The sequence below is a fragment of the Dromiciops gliroides genome, chromosome 4, assembly GCF_019393635.1.
Source record: "Dromiciops gliroides isolate mDroGli1 chromosome 4, mDroGli1.pri, whole genome shotgun sequence".
Lineage (NCBI taxonomy): Eukaryota > Metazoa > Chordata > Mammalia > Microbiotheria > Microbiotheriidae > Dromiciops > Dromiciops gliroides.
In genome coordinates, this window is record NC_057864.1 from 424,468,706 (window position 1) to 424,491,020 (window position 22,315).

Below are 22,315 nucleotides of genomic sequence, written 5' to 3' on the forward strand. Positions count from 1 at the left end.
GAGTTGGCATTTTGCACTCTGGTTGCCATGGGCTGAGTGGGGAAAACACCTCCCTTTCAACTTAAAACTGAATGCTTTTGAAAATGTAAGCTTTTTCCATTGGTCGGCAGTTCTGTGCCCCAACCCATCCCCAGTGCTGTCTTCAAGAAAATTCTTCTAAAGCAGGGCAATGCAATCCTAAGCTAGGCCTTGCAGAACATTTCCATTTTGGATCCATTTGTGTCTTGCATATTCCTAAAACAGAAGCAGAGACCAGCTGGCCCATATGCCCAGTGAATCGTAACATCTGAGACATTTAGTATCAGGGAGGTCTGAAATGACTGTGCTAATGGCCACTTACAAGGGCTACTTGCTTTCAATAAATTTCTCAAAAGAAATACAAAGGTACTAGGCTTTGGGGACAGAAATTCTTGGGTTCAAATATTGCTTCTGAAACTTATTCTCCAAGCGACCTTGAGCAGCTTGCAACTTCCTAAGGCTTATCTACTTAGTCATAAATGGTTGCAATCTGCAAAGCAGATGTATTTATGAAAAGAAAGGTGATCCATCTGGGCATATTTTCTTGAATTTGTATGATGAGCAAAATCCCTGAAGCTAAGGTAGGGCACCAAAGGACTTGGGTACAAATCCTCAACTTTGTCACTTACTATCTATATAACTTTGAGTAGATGATGATTGACACCTAGCATTTATATAGTGGCTTGAAATTTACAGAATGCTTTACACATGTTGTTTCATTTGATTCATAGAATAACCTTGTGAGGTGAGTATTATTATTATTATTATGTTATTTATTTTTTGCAGGGCAATGAAGGTGAAGTGACTTGCACAGGGTCACACAGCTAGTGTCAAGTATCTGAGGTCGGATTTGAACGCAGGTCCTCCTGAATCCAGGATTGGTGCTTTATCCACTGTGCCACCTAACTGCCCCAAGTATTATTATTATTATCCTCATTTTACAGATGAAGAAACTGAGACTGAAAAAAGTTGTGATAAGCCTGAGGTCACACAGATAGAGTCTGAGGATAGAGTCAGTCTCAGGCCTTCCTGACTCCAGATCCAACACTCTATCTACTTTTTCAGCCTAGGTGCAAGAAGTTTTCTTAGACTCAGTTTCCTCATCTGTAAAATGAAGGGATTGGGATAGATGATCTCTGTGGTCCCATCTAGCTCTTGCTCTATGATCCTATATTGTTCTTTTTTTTTTTTGGCAAGGCAATGGGGCTTAAGTGACTTGCCCAAGGTCACACAGCTAGTGTCAAGTGTCTGAGGCTGGATTTGAACTCAGGAACTCCTGAATCCAGGGCTGATGCTTTATCCACTGCGCCACCTAGCCGCCCCTCTATATTGTTCTTAATGGAGAATTCTATTCAATGAAATAAATATTTAGTGAGGGGTCTACTGTGTGCATGATGCTTTTTTTTTCTTTTGCATTCTCAGTGCCTTGGATAGAACCTGGAACCTAGTCAATGCTTCACAAATGTTTGTTGATTGGTTAATTGATACACTCATAAATAAAACAGGATCCTTGCCTTTATGAAGCTCAGTTACATCACTTGTAAAATTAGAGATTTGGGGTTGGTGACCTCTGAGAGAGAATCCAGTTCTAAATCTATGAGTTGATGAATCCAGTGTAGGGAGAAGGGAGGATTGTAAAGGCAAAAGAAAAGGGAGGGATGGAAAACATTAGATATTTTTTGTAGCTTGGAGGATGCTTTAAAAGTTGTTGTATGTTAGTCAAATTCCTGGAAAATAGATCAAGATGGACTAAACCCATTTCATAGGCCAGGAAACCAAGCCCCCCAAAATATTTAAAAACACACAGAGAGTAAGGGAAACCAAAACTAATGCTCTAAATCCATAAAGTCCTATCTTAGAATTACAGCATTTCTGTTTTCCTCATTGAGAGAAGCTGTTCACTGCATTATTCAACTGCATTTCCTGTCTTAATTTAAGCTTTTCAGTATTACTCAATAGTCTTCTCTTAATGAAACACTCTCCTTTTGGTAAACATTATCTGTGACTCTTCTCCTGGTAAATTTCACCTCATATGAAAAGACAAGTTCTCAAATGGAACTTGATTGAGAAGCAGGAAGACTAGGAATGTTCCCACTTCCAACAGGTTCCTTTTTCGGGAATTCCTAGCTCTGGAGAGGAAGCCTGTTAATCTATGTACCAGCAAAACTGAGAGAGAGAGAAAAAAAATGCTTCCGGTTCAGTTAAAGAATCTGTTTAATTATTTTGTTAGTGTTTCAAGAAATAAGATTTCTCTCCTTTTCTAAAGGTGTTTCCACAAGTCAGCTATCAATAGGCGGATGTTGAATTGGTGCTGGTAAACAGAATAAGGAAGTAAATGCCTCATTAGAAGCTAATTGTTTTGTAATTAACCAGCCTGGAAGCAGATGCTCTGAGAGATTTGCTCTGCAAACTTTCTATGACTATGGAACTAAACTCCAGAAGATTGTTTAACTAGACCCCTGGTTTAAAAAAAATAGCAAAAAACTCTCTCTTCCTCCTACCGATCTCTTCTCTTCTCTTCTCTCTGTCTCTCTCTCTGTCTCTGTCTCTCTCTGTCTCTCTGTCTGTCTCTCTGTCTCTCTCTGTCTCTCTGTCTCTCTGTCTCTCTGTCTCTCTGTCTCTCTCTCTGTCTCTGTCTCTCTGTCTCTCTGTCTCTCTGTCTCTCTGTCTCTCTCTCTCTCTGTCTCTCTCTCTCTCTCTCTCTGTCTCTCTGTCTCTACTACTTGCCAATCACTGTGCTATTGAATGAGAATACAAAGAGAAAAATGAAACAGTATGAGCCCTCAAGAGGCTTACATTCTACTAGGAACATGATGGGTTTGTACAATATATACTTAAGTATAATACAAAGCAAATACATTTTAATGTGTGAGGATAAAAAACACTAACAACTGAGAGATCGAGAAAGGCCTCACGTAGAGCTGCTATCTGAGCTTGAAAGGAGCTAGAACATCTGGGACATGAATGTGAGGAAGGAGATTATCCTAGTCAATGTTTCACAAGTTCATAGATTTTAGAACTGGAAGAAATCTTAAAAACCATCAAGCCCAACCCCCTCATTTTACAGATGAGGAAACTGAGGCACAGAGCGATTACATGAGTTGCCAAGGGTCATGCAGTATCTGAGGTGGGTTTTGAAATCCTAACTCCAGAACCAGTGCCCTCTCTACCGTACCAGGCTACCTCTCTGCCTCTGCCTCCCTGTAGGTAGGAGGAAGAAAGGAAGGAAGGAAGGAAGAAAGGAAGGAAGGAATGAAAGAACAAACAAATGAAGGAAGGAAGGAACAAAGGAACGAAGGAAGTGCACCTGCTAAATTGGTTCTGAAAATATTCCTCTTTCAAAGAATTACACGCCCACATGATCCAAACAAAATTTAAGTAAAAGTTTTTATTATTCAGCACACAGAGGCATGGCTGGGAAAAGAAGTCTAAACTTCAACTCCCTGAACAAAGGAGAAGATGACAATTTTATAGAGGAGAGAAGGGGGGGGGAAACTTATGACTGAAAAGTTACAGCTATTTGGAAAATGATGATGCTAGCTATCCAGGGAGTGGGATACATAAAGTCGTAAATATATTACATTCTTAACTTGGGATTATTCTCACTACCTGGTCCTAATCACATAGCAAACACAACTGGCTCCCAGCTAAGCACATGATGTAAATTCAAGGCGCCCAGCTTTCTGGGTGGCTGTGACATGTCTGCTTTGTTATATGTTTGACTAACCACTATCTGATTAACAAACTACTTTGCTTTTCCAAGGAAAAAAGTAATCTCTAGCTAACCCTAACAAGATGATCACCATATTTCTCCATGGTCAGAATGTCCTCCTCAGGGCCAGAGCATCCCTAACCGGACCCAGGCCTACCAGGCTGCTACTACAGGAATGAAGGAAGGAAGGAAACATTGATTAAGGAAGGAAAGAAAGAAACATTGATTAAGGAAGAAAAGAAACACTTATTAAGCACTTACTATGTGCCAAGCACTATAAACTAGGGGTTGGAGACAGAAATATAAGCAAAAAGAAAAATCGACCCTGCCCTCACAGAGCTTACATTCTAAGGGGGAAAGACAACACAACTAAAAACCAGCATAGGGATAGGGGAATGAAAGTGCCGTTCCTTTGTTCCTTCCTTCCTTCATTTGTTTGTTCTTTCATTCCTTCCTTCCTTTCTTCCTTCTTTTCTTCCTTTCTTCCTCCTACCTATAGTTAGGCAGAGGCAGAGAGGTAGCCTGGTATGGTAGAGAGGGCACTGGATTTGGAGTTAGGAAGATCTGGTTTCAAAACCCACCTCAGATACTGCATGACCCTTGGCAACTCATGTAATCGCTCTGTGCCTCAGTTTCCTCATGAAGTTTGGAGAAGAATGGAGACCAGCTTGGGATGCTCACAAAATCAATGGGATGAACTTTACAGAAGGATATTCTAGGCTAAACAGGCATACAGCAGTGATTCAGTGTTACAAGTCCTGGCACCGAGGGGAATTTGAGAATGAGACAGTGGTGTGCTGGGACATGGTTTTGAAATCTAGAAGCCAAAAACACCAGGAGGGGAATGAAGGGCAGCTTGAGCTCCTCCACAGAATGGAAAGAGGCCCCAGAAGGAACCAGCCCTGGGAGGAATGTAATAAAGGTGGCAATGGCACAGGGAGACTTCCTACTAACAGGATTTGGGATGAATCTAGAAAGCAGGGCCAGCTAGCATTCTACGGCACTTATATGTATCTATAAAGGCCAAGTAGGACAAACAACACCATGAACCCTACCCAGCTCTGGTCCTTATCAGAGGCCGGACCAGTTAGGCCAGTCCAACAAACAAGTTTGCAAAGCTAGCTCTCACTTTAACCATCCTAATAGACAAGAATATAAACATTGCCATATTGCGGACCATACAGTGTTCCTTCATCTCAGAGTTCTGTCCCCGTTTCTCACAAAGTGAGAAATGGTGGGAAGTGTCGTTTATTTTTACCTTGCAACCAGGTGATCACAAATATGTGAAGAGTAAACTATGAAAACTGACTGCATGAACACAATTAGGTGTTGTAATCAAATATAACTTAAAACAGTTAATGTGACAGTTAATGACATGTATAATCATTATTATGTTGCATAGTATGAGACATAAATGGGATAGATTACTGTAATTACTCGTCATTATACTCTGCTATCTCTAGGTTGAGGGTCAGAGGGAGAAGTTACGACCCACATGCTACCACCACCAAATGATATTGCCTCCAGCTGATTCTTTTTATAATGCTAATTATTATTTGAAGTTCTACAATCTTCCAACCATGTGTTTCTCCTCCTCTTCATTTATCTCCTTGGTTTGAGACCTATTGTTCCTATATTCGGAGAGTAATTTCTTACATGACTTCAAGGGTCTGGACCTGGTCCATTTCTGGCTTTGATCTTTTGACATTTGACCCTTAGAATGGGGAACTAAGTTTGGACCACACTTTCCCATATTTCTGAGAGGTTTGTTGATTCTCTTCAGTTAATTATCCACTAATCCCTGGCATACACCTACCACCTCAACCATTCTAGGGTCATGAGACACAATAATTGTTATTTTTATACAACCAAATAGGTAATTCTGTGGGTGAGGAAGTAGGAACTTGTGGTAAGAGACGACTCTTCTTAGGTTCCTCTGAAGACCCTTGAATTTGTCATTTAAAGGGAAGGAAAGGGTTGGGTCTGCTTTTTTCTTCAGTAGAGGGTTATGAGGTATTGGAATTCTCAGATCTCACAAATATATTTAGCAACCCAAGCCTCTCCCCACCCTTCTCACCGTCCAACCCCCTGACAGCTTATTTATCCCTTCCTGGAAGAAGAAAGCCTTCAAGGGCTCCTGAACAAGATCAAGATGATCCCATGTAAACTCCCCCCTAGCCCCTCCCCAACTAGCTTCCTGTTTAGAACCCTAGCTCTCCCTCTTAAGCAGTCAAAGATGAAAAAATAACTCCCAAGCCACATTCCCAACATTAGAGGATGACTGTAACAATCATTCAGGACCTCAAGGAACTTCTAGGACCTGGGAAGCCCCTGAAAAAGAATCAAGAAGGTATGCTATAGTGGGCGTTCCCTGTTTACGGATGAAATTATCTTCCAAGGAGCCTCAGAGAACCTTTCTGTTAGACTCAGCTGAAATGAAGAGTGTAGGAACTATAAATTCCTGTTTCCCCTACCCTCTCCTCTCCTAGCATTGTTATGTAGAAAATAAACCTAATGGAGCAATTTAAGGAAAGTTCTTGCCTCAAAATGTATCCCACACATTGCGTCATTATTTAGTAAATAATCTTGTGAAGAGTTAGTGAGGTGGGAGTTTTAAATTTTTTTTCTTGAGTATGGATTAGTTTTATGAAGGTTTTACTCCCTGGTAGATATGTACTGAGAGAATGGGAGTTTTGATGATGTAGTTGGATGGAGTGATGACAGGAAGGATGGGGAAGAGTGAGAACAGATTTAAGTGGGGCTTTAGACAGCCAGAGAACAGTATGAGGTCACAGGATGCCAAGATTGTCAGGTGACCAAGGAGAAGAGACACAAATGAGTGAAGGATGATGGGGTCATAGACCTAGAACTGGAATGGAGCTCAGTCCATTAAGGCCAACCCCCTTGTTCTGTATATGAGGAAAATGAGGTCTAGTGAGGTTGGGCAATCTAACTGTAGTGAATTGATTGACAATACAAAAATCTGGAGGATGCCTCCTCAAAATGGGCCTAGTGCAAAATAATGCTACTAACAGTAATAAAATAGTAATAGTCTCACACATAGAGTCCTTTGTAGCTTTAAAGGTGCTTTTTAAAAAAAACACCCTTTTAGGGGCAGCTAGATGGTGAATTGGATAGAGCACCGGCCCTGAAGTCAGGAGTACCTGAGTTCAAATCCGGCCTCAGACACTTAACACTTACTAGCTGTGTGACCCTGGGCAAGTCACTTAACCCCAACTGCCTCACTAAAAAAAAAAATTTAAAAAAAACACCCTTTTGACATGGATTCTTCAAAAATCATTATATTTAAATATTTTCGATACAGGCATATATTATCATCTCCCATCTCCATGTAGTTGTTACACACAGTCCTCCATCCCTATAATGCTCTCTCTTCCTTACCTCTGCCTCTTGAAACTTCTAATTCCCATAAATCTATACTATATTTAAAAGAGACCAGGGTAGCTAGGTGGTACAGTAGATAGAGCAGAGGACCTGAGTTCAAATCCAGCCTCAGACACTTAACACTTACTAGCTGTGTGACCCTGGGCAAGTCACTTAACCCCAATTGCCTCGCAAAAAAAAGACCTTTCCTAATGTCCTTAGTTTTAGTATTCCCCTTCCTTGAAATTAATTTGTGTTTACTTTGTATATTTTCTACTCACTTATTTGTGCATAAATTATTTCTCCAAGACAGGATGGGAGGAATGGGAGGGAGGGAGGGACTTTTTTAACTCAAAAAAGAAATAGAGGAGATCACAATGGGGAAAAAATTGACAATTTTTTTTAAGTGAGGCAATTGGGGTTAAGTGACTTGCCCAGGGTCACACAGCTAGTAAGTGTTAAGTGTCTGAGACCAGATTTAAACTCAAGTACTCCTGACTCCAGGGCCGGTGCTCTATCCACTGTGCCACCTAGCTGCCCCAAAATCGGCAATTTTTATAGCATGAAATTGAAAATATTTTTCATTATCAAATCCAGTGTACTACTATAATAAGATAAATTTTCAGTTGGGAAAAAAAAAAATCTTTGTATCAAAAATCTCTGATAAAGGCCTAATAGGGAATTAGCACAAATCTAGGACCAAGAGCTAATCCCCATAGATAAGTGGTCAAAGGTCATGAAAAAAAATAGTTCTCCAAAGAATAATTGCAAACTATTAGCAAAAATGGGAAAGATTGATCCAAATCAGTAAGAATAAAAGAAATGCACATTAAAACAATTTGGCAAAAGATAGAAATAGTCACTTATAGTGAGTCTGTGGCAAAACAGACAGGTTACTTCACTCTTGGTGAAGCTATGAATTGGTCAAACCAATTGGAAATAAAATAGGAATTATACTAAGAAAGCGGCTACATTGTCTATGTCCTTTGACTCAAAAAAATACACTGCTAGGTATCTATCCCAAGGAAGTCAAGGACAAAAAAAAGAGAGAAGTTGTGTACAAACCAAAATATGCTTTGTAGCACTATTTATAGTGGTAACAAACTGGAAATAAAATAGATGGCCATCAATTGTGGAATGGCTAAATAAATTGTGGAATGTATTCAACAGATGCAATGAATAGGAAGAATTTAGAGAAACATGAAATGGCTTATATGAAATTATATAGAATGCAATAAGTGAAACTTGGGAAACAATACATGTGACTACAGCAATGTAAATGAAGGGCAGCTAGGTGGTGCAGTGGATAAAGCACCAGCCCTGGATACAGGAGAACCTGAGTTCAAATCCAGTCTCAGGCACTTGACACTTACTAGCTGTGTTACCCTGAGCAAGTCACTTAACCCTCATTGCCCCACAAAAAAAATGTAGATGAAAATAGCATTTTAAAACTGCATACAGACAGCCTTCACTTTATTGTACCTCACAGATACTGCAGTTTTTACAAATTGAAGTTTTGTGGCAACCCTGTGTCAAGGAAGTATATCAGCACCATTTTTCCAACAGCATGTGTCACACCAGGTCTCTGTGTGTCATTCTGACAATTCTTATAATATTTCAAACTTTATCATTGTTATTATATCTGTTATGGTGATCTATGATCTTATTTTTATAATTGTTATGGGGCACTGTGAACTCTGCCCATATAAGATTACAAATTTACTTTACAAGTGTGTGTGCTCCACCGATGAGCCATTCCCCAGTCTCTCTCTCCTCAGACTTTCCATTCCCTGAAACACAATAATACTGAAATTAAGCCAATTAATAATCCTACAATGGCCTCTAAGTGTTCAAGTGAAAGGAAGAGTCAATCTAGTGGTAAACTGCATTGTTGCCTTATTTTAATAAATTGCCACAACCACCAATTGTTAGCAATGACCACCATGATCAGTCAGCAAGCCATCAACATTGAAGCAAGACCCTCTATTGCAAAAAAAAAAAAATTATGACATGCTGAAGACTCAGATGATGGTTAGCACTTTTAGTAGTAATAAAGTATTTTAATTAAAATGTATACATTGGGTTTTTTTAGACATAGTACTATTGCACACTTCATAAACTACAGCATAGGGGTGGCTAGGTGACACAATGGATAGAGCACTGGCCCTGGAATCAGGAGGACCTGAGTTCAAATCTTGCCTTAGACACTTGAAACTTACTAGCTGTGTGACCCTGGGCAAGTCACTTAACCCCAATTGTCTCAACAAAAACAAACAAGCAAACAAACAAAAAACTACAGCATGGTGTTAACATAGCTTCTATATGGACTGGGAAAGAACAAAATTCATGTGACTTACTTTATTGCGATATTCATTTTATTGCAGTAGTGGAGAACTAAACCTGCAGTATCTTTGAGGCATGCCTGAAATGTATAATTATGATAAATAAGGCTGACCCTTAAGAAGAGAAAAGGACATTTATTTCCCTCCTTTCTTTATATTTTTAGGGAGTATGGGTGTGAAACATTGTATATACTGTCAGATGTGGTTAATGTTTCAGTTCATAGCATCATAGATTTTGAGCGAGAAGGAACTTTAGAGTTCATGGAGTATGACATCCATCCTCATTTTACACATAAGAAAAGTGAAGCCCAGTAAAATTAAGAGGTTAGCTCAGGGTAACACAGGTAATAAGAGGCAGAGCTAAGGTTTGAACTCAAGTCCTCAGACTTGTTTTGGTCTTTCTTCTTTGGTTTGTTTGTTTGTTTGTTTTGCAGGGCAATGAGGGTTAACTGACTTGCCCAGGGTCACACAGGTAGTAAGTGTCAAGTGTCTGAGGCCAGATTTGAACTCAAGTCCTCCTGGATCCAGGGCTGGTGCTTTATCCACTGCACCACCTAGCTGCCTCCTGGTCTTTCATCTTTGGTACAAAGTACCAAATGAATGAGTATATTCAAGATTGACCTTAAAAAACAAAAAGCATCAATAAACCCTTTTTTAAAAGAAATTCAATCTTACAAATTATGTGCTTAGGGATGGTTATTAGCTTTAAAACTTAGAATGTTTCAAATGAACAATTTTTTTTTCTGGTTGTGTGTATCACAAAACTTTGTCACAGATGGTGTTATCTAGCTGTGATTGGTATTTGAAACCTCCAGTCAACACTACTCATTTTGGGCATTTTTTTACAGTGGCTTCTTACTGTGAAAATTTCTTATTTTGATAATTTCCAACTCCCTCAATCTACTTCAACAATCTGGACTAATTTAAGAATAATAAAAAATCTGTACTGTAACATTAAGAAAAAAAATAACTATTGTCAAGTCCATGCACTGAGAGCAAATTACCAGAATAATAAACTCTACTGAATGTTAGGAAATGTGACTATTAAGCATTTAGAAGAATAGAATTCCATATTAATTTGATTTCATTTAATAAATTATATTTATTAAATACTTCATAAAGATAAAGCTGATAATAATACTAATAAAAGTATGCAGAGTATCTGTTGAATCTGGTCATGTCTGATATCCAAAGACTATTTACTCAGATTTTTATTTTGAAAAATGTATGAAAGGCATCCTTCCATTTAAAGACTCTCTTAACTGCTTCCACTTTCTTCATGACTTCAAGACTTCATGGCTATGAACTCTCTTTGCAAGTGAAGATTGTAGCCTATCTATGCCTTGGTAGATACTATTGGTGAGTTTCTATGGCTGGAAAAAAATATGTCATTACCTCGAAGGCAACTTTTTGGAAATGATCCTCTTCAAATTAAGCAAAGTTGGTCCTTGGACACCAGACACAAATTCTGATGCCAGGTGTGTACTTACAGTCTTTCCAGCACTCTAGGACCTGCCAGAGCCCATAGTTTGGGGCATTGTTCTCAAAAACCCAAGCATCACCTCTCCAATTAAAGAAAATCATGGTCTTTCCTGGTGGCATTATCTAAGAATTTGGCAGGGATCAGGCATTTTCTTGGCCATTTCTGAGACCAATGATAGAAAGGTTGCTTTTTCCCGACATGCACATAAAAATCATCACCCCAATTTTTTTTCTTCTGAAAGCCTTAGTTTTTATGGCTTAATATACTCAACAGGAATCTAATTCAATTCAATTTTAAAACATCACATAGTGGATAGAGAGCTGGATTTTGAGTCAAGAGGGCCCAGGTTGAAATCCCACCTTGTACATATACCTACTGTGTGGACCTGCATAAATCACAAGACTATATATTGCAAAGAACACGCTAACCTGAATTCATTAAAGCAGTTTCCTCACTTGGGAATTCCCTATATGTAAGAAACTATAGTATTCTCAGGGTAGGAGTAAAGGCAGGGCAGGGATAAGTGGGGAGAAACTTAACACAGAGCTGACAATTCCAGTACAAAGAGGTCCAAAGTAAGGAGAGATTTGAAAAGGGAGCTCTCAATTCTAGCCTCAAAGACAAACAGGGACACATGGAGGGGACCTGAGCTAGGTTTTGAAGGAAGGAAAGGATTTCAATAGGTGAGGTTGGTAAAGGAGTATGAAAGGCAATATGGGCCCTTTCTAGTTATGAAGTCAACATAAACAAAAGGTCCAGAATTTTTGAAACCTTGGTAGTTCTGCCCAGGGCAGGAGATTGGCTGTACATAGCTAGAAAAAGCTTCTGTGGACTATTTTCCAATTTTGAATTCACCAGTGGCAACGGGGTCAAAAAACAATGGCATCACAGAATTTGGACAATTCGGTCTATTAGAAAATGGAATTCTTTTAGTCATCATGAAATTTCTAAGACAATACCCGTATTCTGTCACTGCCACCCAAGAAAAAGGGAAATATTGCCTTAACTTTAAAAACCATATATTAGGGGCAGCTAGATGGCACAGTGGATAGAGCACCGGCCCTGGAGTCAGGAGTACCTGAGTTCAAATCCAGCCTCAGACACTTAACACTTACTAGCTGTGTGACCCTGGGCAAGTCACTTAACCCCAATTGCCTCACACACACACACACACACACAAAACCCCCCATATATTAGAAGTCTATAAAATGCATGGAATACCGAGGAAATACTTGGTAAGAAATATGAGAATGGATACTATATAGAGAGGGACACAGAGAAAGAGAGACAGAGACAGAGAAAGAAGGGGGGGGATAAGAAAGGCCAGCTACATCTCTCCTTTAGTACCTAAGTACCCCTGAGGGGTTGAGAGTGTCTTCAAGTCTCCATTCTGATGTGTTCTGCCACAGTAATCCAACAATGATTAATTCCCTAATTCCATTTAACCAATCAATTTCAATAAACTTTTTTTTGGTGAGGCAGTTGGGGTTAAGTGACTTGCCCAGGGTCACACAGCTAGTAAGTATCAAGTGTCTGAGGCCAGATTTGAACTCAGGTCCTCCTGACTCCAGGGCCAGTGCTCTATCCTCTTTGCCACCTAGCTGCCCCTCAATAAACTTTTACAAGGAGATATTTACTATGAATTTGTAACAGAAACAGAAATTACAAGCTTCCCCTCCCCCCACCCCCAGGGCAAGGAGGCACACTTTCCTCTATAACCTCATTCCTTGAGGATCAGACTTAGTGTATTTTCTACATAGCATTAGCCCAAACAGGTTCATTTCCAAATGCAGCATAACCAATGGATGAGTGAAGGTCTCACTCAGCTACCATTGGGCTGGGTCCCAAAGGTCATTCCTTGAAAGTTTGATACTGGACTGGTTGGCAGCAAACCTTAGCATTCATTATTCTCCCCTTTTGGCAGCTCACAATGGCATATCAGGTTCCAATCACCTGTATGAAGAAGAAGGAGGAGGAGAAGAAGAAGGAAGAAGGAGAAGGTGGAGGAGAAGGAGAAGGAGAAGAAGAAGAAGAAGAAGAAGAAGAAGAAGAAGAAGAAGAAGGAGAAGAAGAAGAAGAAGAAGAAGAAGAAGAAGAAGAGGAGGAGGAGGAGGAGGAGGAGGAGGAGGAGAAGGAGAAGGAGAAGGAGAAGGAGAAGGAGAAGGAGAAGGAGAAGGAGAAGGAGAAGGAGAAGGAGAAGGAGAAGGAGAAGAAGGAGCAGAAAAAGGAGAAGAAGAAGAAGGAGAAGAAGGAGAAGGAGAAGGAGAAGAAGAAGAAGAAGAAGAAGAAGAAGAAGAAGAAGAAGAAGAAGAAAAGGGAAAAGACAAAAGGCAGAGGTAACAGCAAGCTATGTGCTCCTCACTTCATGTCAGCTCTGCCAAGTCCCCTCCAATGCCAGCCTCTTTGGAAAATTGGGTCTGGTTGACTTCTGCCTTTTTGAAAATACTCCAGTTCTAGCTATGCAGCCAGTCAACTCTGACTCCTCATCATGTGGTTAGCAGACCAGAACCAGTTACTGAATGTCTGTGCCTACTCCTAAGTCCATATGGAGACTGCATCAGCCACACACTCTCCTCATTCTCACAAGGGCTGGATTCATTGACCATTCCCCCATTCCAGGGCATTGGAGAAGGACGTGGAAGAACCTTTTAAAAACATGAACTGCTTCCAACATACTTAAAGGATCATATTTCAGATATTCCTTTCACTATTTGCTTCTGTGAAGCTGGGATCCTTTGGGGCTCCAAATTCACCTCCCTTAGACAAAGGACACAATAGATTATTTACTAGAAGCTCCCATTCTATTTGGGGCCTGAGAAAAAGTAAAATGTGCCATTGGTAGCACCCCAGTGAACAAATTATAATCTGAAAGCTGATTTTTAAATCAGTTGTCTGGAACTTGGGAAAGCATTTTCTTAGAGAAACTACATTCTACATAATGGGTAAGTTCTTAGCCTATCCCCCCCAAAATGTCAGTTTACCTTATAGTATACACAAAGTAGATGATTAGATTAATAGGTAAAGACTAACCACTATTAGTAAGGTGAAATTTGGTGCGAATTTCTCATCAGCCATCATCAGTTTAAGCCACATAATACCCAGAGGTTATGTCCTGGACTGACAAACTCTGAAGTGACAGTATTCCACATTCCATTAACAACTTTGACACCAGTTAATTCTGTAAACTCTTTTATTATCAAATTCTGCTAACTAGATAATCGTCCCCATTCCTATACTCACTGTCACTCCAATACACCTTCAGTCATCCTGGTTTTCCAATGCTTAACATCCCGACTTACTGCCTTAGACACAAATATATCATAACTAGCTGGTAACCAAGTCACCAAGTTGACCAGACCAGATTTGATGTACTCTTTCTATCATGGGTATAGTTCTTTCCAGGAAAATTCTTTCCCCTACCAACATTCTTCAATAATCCTTCCTCCCTGAAGTCTATTAAATTTATTTATAACACCCTCTCCCCAACTTTGTTCCTGACATGTACCACAATCCGGGTCACTTCCCGAAGTAGCAAGGCACCCTGAAAGAGAGGCAGGAGATGGTATTTGCCAAGCAAGTCAAACTGCTACCACAGCCTCTCAAACCCCAATGGAGAGAGCCTGGGACCCTGAACCCAGGAGCTTATGGGTACGAACTGGCTGTCTAGAAAACTCCCTTTCTTTTCTATCTTGTCTTTTGGGAAAATAGATTCCATTTCCATTTCAACCACTTAATGCTTCTGACTAGTTCACTGAAGAACAGAATAAAGTCTAATGCACAGAATAGTTTGTAGTTTCCTAAAGGCTTTTCAACTAATAAACAAAAAAGAGACACAGAGAGAAAGTGGTTTTGTCCTGTGCTTCTCTCTGACTATATACCCCGACCCCACCCACTTGTACATTCTCTATATTCATTTAGATCCTGTAGTGGAAGACCAAGTCACACATAGGTTTTTGAACAATGGAGAAAGGAAGGAGGGAAGGAAGGAAGGAAGGAAGGAAGGAAGGAAGGAAGGAAGGAAGGAAGGAAGGAAGGAAGGAAGGAAGGAAGGAAGGAAGGAAGGAAGGAAGGAAGGAAGGAAGGAAGGGAGGGAGGGAGGGAGAAAAGGAAGGAAGGAGGGAAGGAAGAATGGAAAGAAGGAAGGGACGGAGGGAGGGAGGGAAGGAAGGAAGGAAAGAGGGAGGGGAGGGAGGGAAGGAAGGAAGGAAAGAGGGAGGGGAGGGAGGGAGGGAAGGAAGGAAGGAAAGAAGACAAACATTTATTAAATCTCTACTATGTGCTAGGTACAGTATAAAAATTACAAGCATTATCTCATTTGATCCTCGTAACAACCTGGAAGGTAGATGCTATTATTATATCCATTTTACAGTTGAGCAAACTGAGACAAGCAGAAGTTACTTAGCTTACCCAGAGTTATGCACTTAGTTCCTGAGGTTCAATTTCAAGTACTTTTCATCTACAATTCAGAAGAGAATAAGACTCAGTCTCTCCTGGATATTCTGTCCTAGAAGCTGCACAGGAAGTCACCAGGATGGCAAGAATACTACTTATGAGAAGAGCAGAGGCTGAGAGCGTCAGTGTCATTTTGGAAAGTGAGAAAGTAAAACCTTCAGAGATGTTCCCTCCTTTCTCTTCCCCTGGTTAGTGCCTCCTACTAGGGGTACCCCCAGCCTCAAACCATGATCTGGACAAAATAAGAAGCAGAGACTGGAGACTAGATGGTGAGAGTGGGTGGCCTAGTCAACAGCCAGCTGGTCAACTGAGGAAGAGACAAAAACATTTTCAGGGGTCATCCTAGGTGGCCTTTAGGTAAGGGACTTCCAAGAGTCAGGCATGCAGGCTTGGAACAGCCTTTATTTAAACAACTCAAATAGTTCATTCCTTTCACTAAACAGATCATACCTCCTAAAGTTCTGATATCAGCCCATTCACTCTCCCATTTTACAAGGGGAAAAGAGGAACCTACTTTAAAAAAAACTTGCTGGAACAGTATTTTAATTAGAGTTCATGAAGAATGGTCTGGGCACCCTTCTGGGTTCAGGTCTATATTTTCATCTCTAATCAGGATGACTCAAGGGGACTCTAGCATTTTCTACATTCCTTCCTTCTCGCAAGCTCTATTTTCAGTAGCATGGCTTCCCCATTCAGCTAACTTTGTGCAAAGACCAGAGCTCCAGACATTGTTCTCTTTATTTTCTGTTTGGTTTTGTTTTACATGAGCTCTTTTTCTGACTTTGTTAGGCTAACTTGATGAGCAGCAGAGCAAAAGGAGCATTGGAGTAGGAATCAGGAGACTTGGGTTTGGATCCCAGCTCTCCCACTAATTTCCTGTGTGACTTTCAGCAAATCACTTCCCCTTTGGGGGCCTCAACTCCCTCATCTGAGGAAATTCAATTGTATGGTCTCTAAATTACTTTGCCTCTCTAATAAGCTGTGACCCAGTAAGTAGGCAGAGCACAAAGCTACCTATGTGTTCCGATTAAAGGGCCTTCACGAAGCAGACTTTCAGTGTTATCGTGGAGAGAGTATTGGCTTTGGTGTCAGAAGACCTCCACTGAAATCTTCCCTATGCATTTACTACCTGTGTGACCTGGGGCAAATTGCTTAATTTCTGTGAGGCTATTTGCTCATGTGTAAAAAGAGAGGATTGGACCAGATGGCCTCTAATGTTCCACCTGGCCCTAAATGTAGGTTCCCATGAGTCATTTTTTGGTGTCTTAAAGTCTTCTCTATAAATGAGAATAATAACAGATTTCATATATATGGCACCCTAAAGATGACAAAGTACCTTCCTGGGTAAGTTTTTTTTCACTTGCTGAGCTGCCATCGCTTGAAGGTAAGGTGATGAGGATATGTGTCCCTTTCCAAGTCCCACATTCTCTCAGTAACTAAGTTTGAAGGACTCTCCCTGTTCCTACTGTCAAACTCGGGGAGGGGTGCTACAAACTCCATCTACCATGTTTCACCAATCCATTGGAGACAAACAACATTGTCTCAATCTTCCGTGGCCATCGAGTGCCCATTGCCATATCAAACACCAGGCCTCTTGCCACCAGAACCCTATCCACTATGAAATCCTGAAGCACTAAGCCCAAAAATCAAAGGTATGTTCCATGTTGAGGTTATTTTCTGGGTGTGTGTCATCTCTCACCATCTTGGAATGAGGAAATTAAATTTGCACTGGTCAACAAAAATGTATTAACTCAGATGCTCAACCTAATTTTTCTAGTTTATCAAGCTCCTCTTCCCTGAAGTCTTGAAAAAAAAACTCTCTGGCATAATCATCTATTCCCATTGGCTCCTTTGGTAGCAGGAAAGGTAGGAGTCCCAGTCAACTGGAATGTTTCCCAACCTGTGGCTAGAACTCTCTCTTCATCAATCTCTTTTTAGCTGCTGTGTCTTTCCCTGGTGTCTACAAAGATGTCAAAGTCTCCACCAGTCTAAAAAATAAAACAAAAACACTTGACTTAATTCCCTCCACTTATCTTTCTATATGTTTCCTCTCTTTCATGGTCAAATTCCTAGGAAAAAAATACTGTCTGTATTCATTCCTTTGAGTTGCTCTCATTCACTTCTTATGCCTTTGCAATCTGACTTCTGAACCCACCACTCTACTAAAATTGCTCTCTCCAATGTTAACAAGGATTTCTTAATTGATAAAATTCAAGATATTTTCTCAGTCCTTATCCTACTCACCTCTGATGCTTCTGACACTGTTAATCATCTTATCTTCCTGAATACTTTCTTCTCCCTTAGCTTCTATGACACTAAGTTCTGTTGGTCCTCCTCCTACCTGTCTGATAGCTCCTTCTTGGCGTCCTTTGCTAGACAGTCATCCACCTCCCATTCCCCTAAGTGTGAGAGTCCATCCTTATGACCTCTTCTCTTGTCTTCTCCTTACCACCACCACCACCCCACCCAAAGCTATATAACTTCTTAGCCCTTCTCCTCTGCGTCTTAGGGTACCTAATTCTTTTCAAGACTCAGCTTGGGAACCACCTCTACAGTGAATCCTTCCCTCCTCTTCTGTTGTCCCTGCACAGAACTCCTTGTATTTACTTATCTGTGTATACATACAGATGGCATCACCAGAATATAAAGTATGGGGCTTAGAATAAGGAAAACTTGAGACCAAAACCTGTGTCTGGCACTGACAAGCTGTATAACTCCAAGAAAGTCACCTCTGGGCCTCAAGGAACTCTATAAATGATACCTATTAAGTCATCGACGGCTGTAATTTGTGGGGGTGGAGAGTGGTGAGAGTTCTTGTACTGTGAGTTCTCCCTGCAAACACTGACAAAAACCAAAGATCCTTTATTGATCCTCCCAGTAAAATATAAACTCCATGAGAGCAGGATCTATCTCTGTATCCCCCCAATACCACTTAATACACATTAGCTAATTGAATTACTAATTGAACGACACTACAATGTTGATAGTTTAAATATTATTCTTCCCATTTTTAAAACAAATGTTCTCCCAATGATGCTGCCTTGGTCAGAATCTTGGAAAATAGCAGTTTCCAAAGAATCAAAATTGTCAATGACCAAAAGTCCAATAGAGAAACAAAAGAAGGACATGAGTAGGTGGAAGCATATTTCACTATGTGAAGGGAGGGACGTAAGGGACGTCAGGCAGGAAGTAGATAATCAGAAAAGATGGTTGACCAGTGTGGGAGCAAGAATGAAGATAATAGATAGGGGCAGCTAGGTGGCACAGTGGATAAAGCACCAGCCTTGGATTCAGGAGGACCTGAGTTCAAATCTACCCTCAGACACTTGACACATACTAGCTGTGTGACCCTGGGCAAGTCACTTAACCCTCATTGCCCTGAAAGAAAGAAAGAAAGAAAGAAAGAAAGAAAGAAAGAAAGAAAGAAAGAAAGAAAGAAAGAAAGAAAGAAAGAAAGAAAGAAAGAAAGAAAGAGAGAAGATAATAGATAATAGATAGATAGCCTAATTGCCACACCGGCATCCACAAAATGGAATAAAATAAAAAGAAAAGGTACCCCCATATTGGGAAGACCTCTTTCCAGGATCTATGGAGGAGCCTGAAACAAAAAAAAAGTCACACGGCATGAGAAGATATGAATGGATTATGATCTGTACCACTAAAAGACATCTCCACATCAGTGCAATCAGAGATCACTTGGAGTACTAAAAATAAATATCTCCATTTTAAAGAGGAGAAAATTAAGGCTAAAAAAGTGACTTGTCCAGTACAATATTATTAGTCAGTGTAGAAAGTGGGTTCGAATCCCGCTCTCCCAAAATTGAATCCAGAGTTCTTTCCATTATGCCATGTTGCCTCAGGATGATATAATATTAAATCTGGGAAAGACTTTAAAGATCAATATGAGTCAGCAATGTGATGTAGTAGCTTAAAAAAAGAAAAAAACAGCTAATGCAATCTTGGGCTGCATTTAGAGAGACATAGCTTCCAGGAACCAGGAGTTGATAGTCCCACTACATTCTGTCCTCAGCAGACCTCATCTGAAGTATTATGTTCAGTTCTGGGCACCACAGTTTTAAAAGGGCACTGATAAGCTGGAGATGGTCCAGAGGAGGGCGGTCAGAAAGGTAAAGAGGCTCGAAACCATGCCATATGAGGAGCAGTTGAAGGAATTAGGTAGTTGTTGTAGTCGTTGTTTGTCCTTCATTCTCTTTTTTTTTTTTTAAGTGAGGCAATTGGGATTAAGTGACTTGCCCACTCCAGGGCTGGTGCTCTATCCACTGTGCCACCTAGCTGCCCCTGTCCTTCATTCTCAAAGAGGATGGTGACATCAGGAAGTGATATCATGATTTGCAGTGAATTGGATTTAAGTGAGGGAGGGCTCTGCAAACTCACCAGCCTCACTCTCCCTTCCTGGGCCATCTGGGTCCAGTGGCAAGATATAAATCAAAACAACTGGAGATGGCCCCACTTGCTCAGGGTCACACAGTTAGAAAGAGTCAAGTGTCTGAGGTTGGATTTGAACACAGGTCCTCCTGACTCCAGGGTCACCTACTCACTGCGCCACCTAGCTGCCCCTGAAGGAACTAGGAATGTTTAGATGGAAGAAGAAAAGACTCAAATAGAACCCAATAGATGTCACCAAATATTTGAAGAGATAGCACATAAAAAAGTGAAGCAGAAACAGCAGAGAACAATTTAGACCCAATGTCAGAAAAAAATTGTTTTCCAGAAATTAGGTCTATCCAAAAGAATTACCTGGAAAGCTGGTAGGTCTTCCCCTTCTTGAAGGTCTTCAGGAAGAGGTTAGACAACCATTTGTGTGCTATGTCATAATAGAAATTCCTTTTGTGTACAGGTTAGATAAGATGACCAATAAAATTTATTCCAACTCTTAAATTCTATGACTCTATGATTTAGTACAATCATCTCATTTTACATATAAGAAAATTGAAGCCCAGACAAATGAAATATACATATAAATGAAGTACACGCCAACCTCACAGAACATTAGAGCCTTAGGGAAGGGGCCTTAGCTAACATGGAGTCTGACCCTCCCCAAATGTTTTACAGATAAGCAACCTTAGCTTCCCTCCAATATTCAAATACCAACACTTCCAGGAGAGATAATACTCTAAGTCCCCATCTACTAAGGTTTTTGAAAGAATGAGTTGATTAGATCTAAAGGCCAAAGGAGACTAGAATAGAAAATACAACCCTGGAAGCAACAAGATGCCAGAAACACAGAGAAGGTAGTGGGAGAAAGACCCCTAAAACAACCTTTGCCTATTTAGTATTTTGCCCTAATAACAGGAATGTAACATATTCCCTTTCCCTCTTGAATTAGTTGTTTTGCTAATTCCATGTGCTCCTTTTTTACATTTTCAATGAAGGAGCTGAGAAAGAAGTTGTTTTTTCCCCTTAAATTTTTTTTTTCTTACAAGTTTTCACTTATATTTTTGGTATTCATTGAGTCCTGACTTGGGTTCTTCACCATTCCCAAGAGCCCTCTAAATTAGTACTTCTCAAACTAATCTAGCCACGCAATACTTTGATCCTTAAAAAATATTGACAAAACCCATGCATGTTGATACAGGAGGCCTTGGAGTATGGAAAATCCCTGGTATAAAGAGAGGTCAAGGAAATTTTAAAGCAAAAAATATGTTCAACTTATTTTCATACCAAAGAAAATTGTGACATATAATAAGTATTTTTGTATGTACCAACTGTGTTGTGAATGTTGCCATAGAGACAAAAGACTCTAGAAATGGCTGTAATAAGCAGAGCAGACTCTCAGACTTCTCCATTTTAGATGACGTGGAATTCATTATGGGAGAGACTTCAGGGAAGGAGAAAGAGGAAGAGCATCCATCTTAAGGTACCAGGCATAGGAGAGGCAGCCATTTGGTACAGAATGGGTACCTACTCCCCAGCTTCTTCCTAACTTATGATTATAGATGACAGGGATAGGAAGCTGAAAAACAATTCTCCTCAACTTTCCCCCCACACACATATACCAAATCCATGGGGCATGCTGGATGTGTCTGCTACACAGTCGATTAGAGTTGTGCTTGACTTTCTCCTCCACCCTTTGATTGGTAGAGGAGGGCATTTATCCTTGAAAGCGTATATCCTCGATAAACTGTTGAGAGATATCTTCTGTTTCCCTTCCTGTTCAGTGTGGAGAGAAAGAGAAAAATGTAGAACTAGATGGTCAATCGCTAAATAGTGGCTCCTGATGTTTCAGTTACCCTGATTATAATACTTTCAATTTTGATGCTATGAAACTATTTGTTATCATTTTGCTTGTTGCAAACAAATATATGATTGAAACATGCATGTGTATATTTTGTATACATTGTGTATATTTATACATCTGTGTGTCTACATATACATAGATACATATGGCACATATGTATCTCTATAAGTATCTATATTGTGTACACATGTACACAACATACAGGTGTGTGTATATGTATATGTGCAATGCATACATAAATGCATGTATGTATACATACATAATGCATTCACAAGCTGGTAGCCACCATGCTGACCTCAGTGATTAATGATGGCAGAGTGTGTTTGATAAAGGAGCTTCTTCTGCCTTTAAAGAGAGGGAAGACAATTTCTTTTCAGAAAAAGATGAGAGTAGGGATGGGGAACTTCAGAGCCCCATATAAGATCAACATTCTAAATAAGCATTCCCTAAATCACTCATAGAAAACATTGAGGCAAATAAAAGCCCAGTATAATAAAAAACCTCATCCCAACTTTTTATATAGAAAGGAATACCTCAAAAAAAAAGAAAAGAAAAAGGAAAATGGGGGTAGGTGGCACAGTGGATAAAGCACCAGCCCTGGATTCAGGAGGACCCAAGTTCAAATCTGGCCTCAGACACTTGACATTTACTAGCTGTGTGACCCT

At 40.2% G+C, this 22,315-nt stretch overlaps 1 long non-coding RNA gene across 2 annotated transcripts in view; it reads right to left on the reverse strand.

The window, feature by feature from the left end:
- The window catches only part of LOC122725334, a 128,081-nt gene that overhangs the window by 59,250 nt on the left and 46,516 nt on the right, over positions 1-22,315 (reverse strand). Inside the window, exon 1 of one of the 2 annotated variants that reach the window (XR_006352723.1) lies at positions 8,838-8,899. The exons of the other annotated variant lie outside the window; for it this stretch is intronic. This is a non-coding gene — a long non-coding RNA (uncharacterized LOC122725334). Of the gene's footprint in view, positions 1-8,837; positions 8,900-22,315 lie in introns of those variants that run through there. 2 annotated transcript variants of the gene reach the window in all.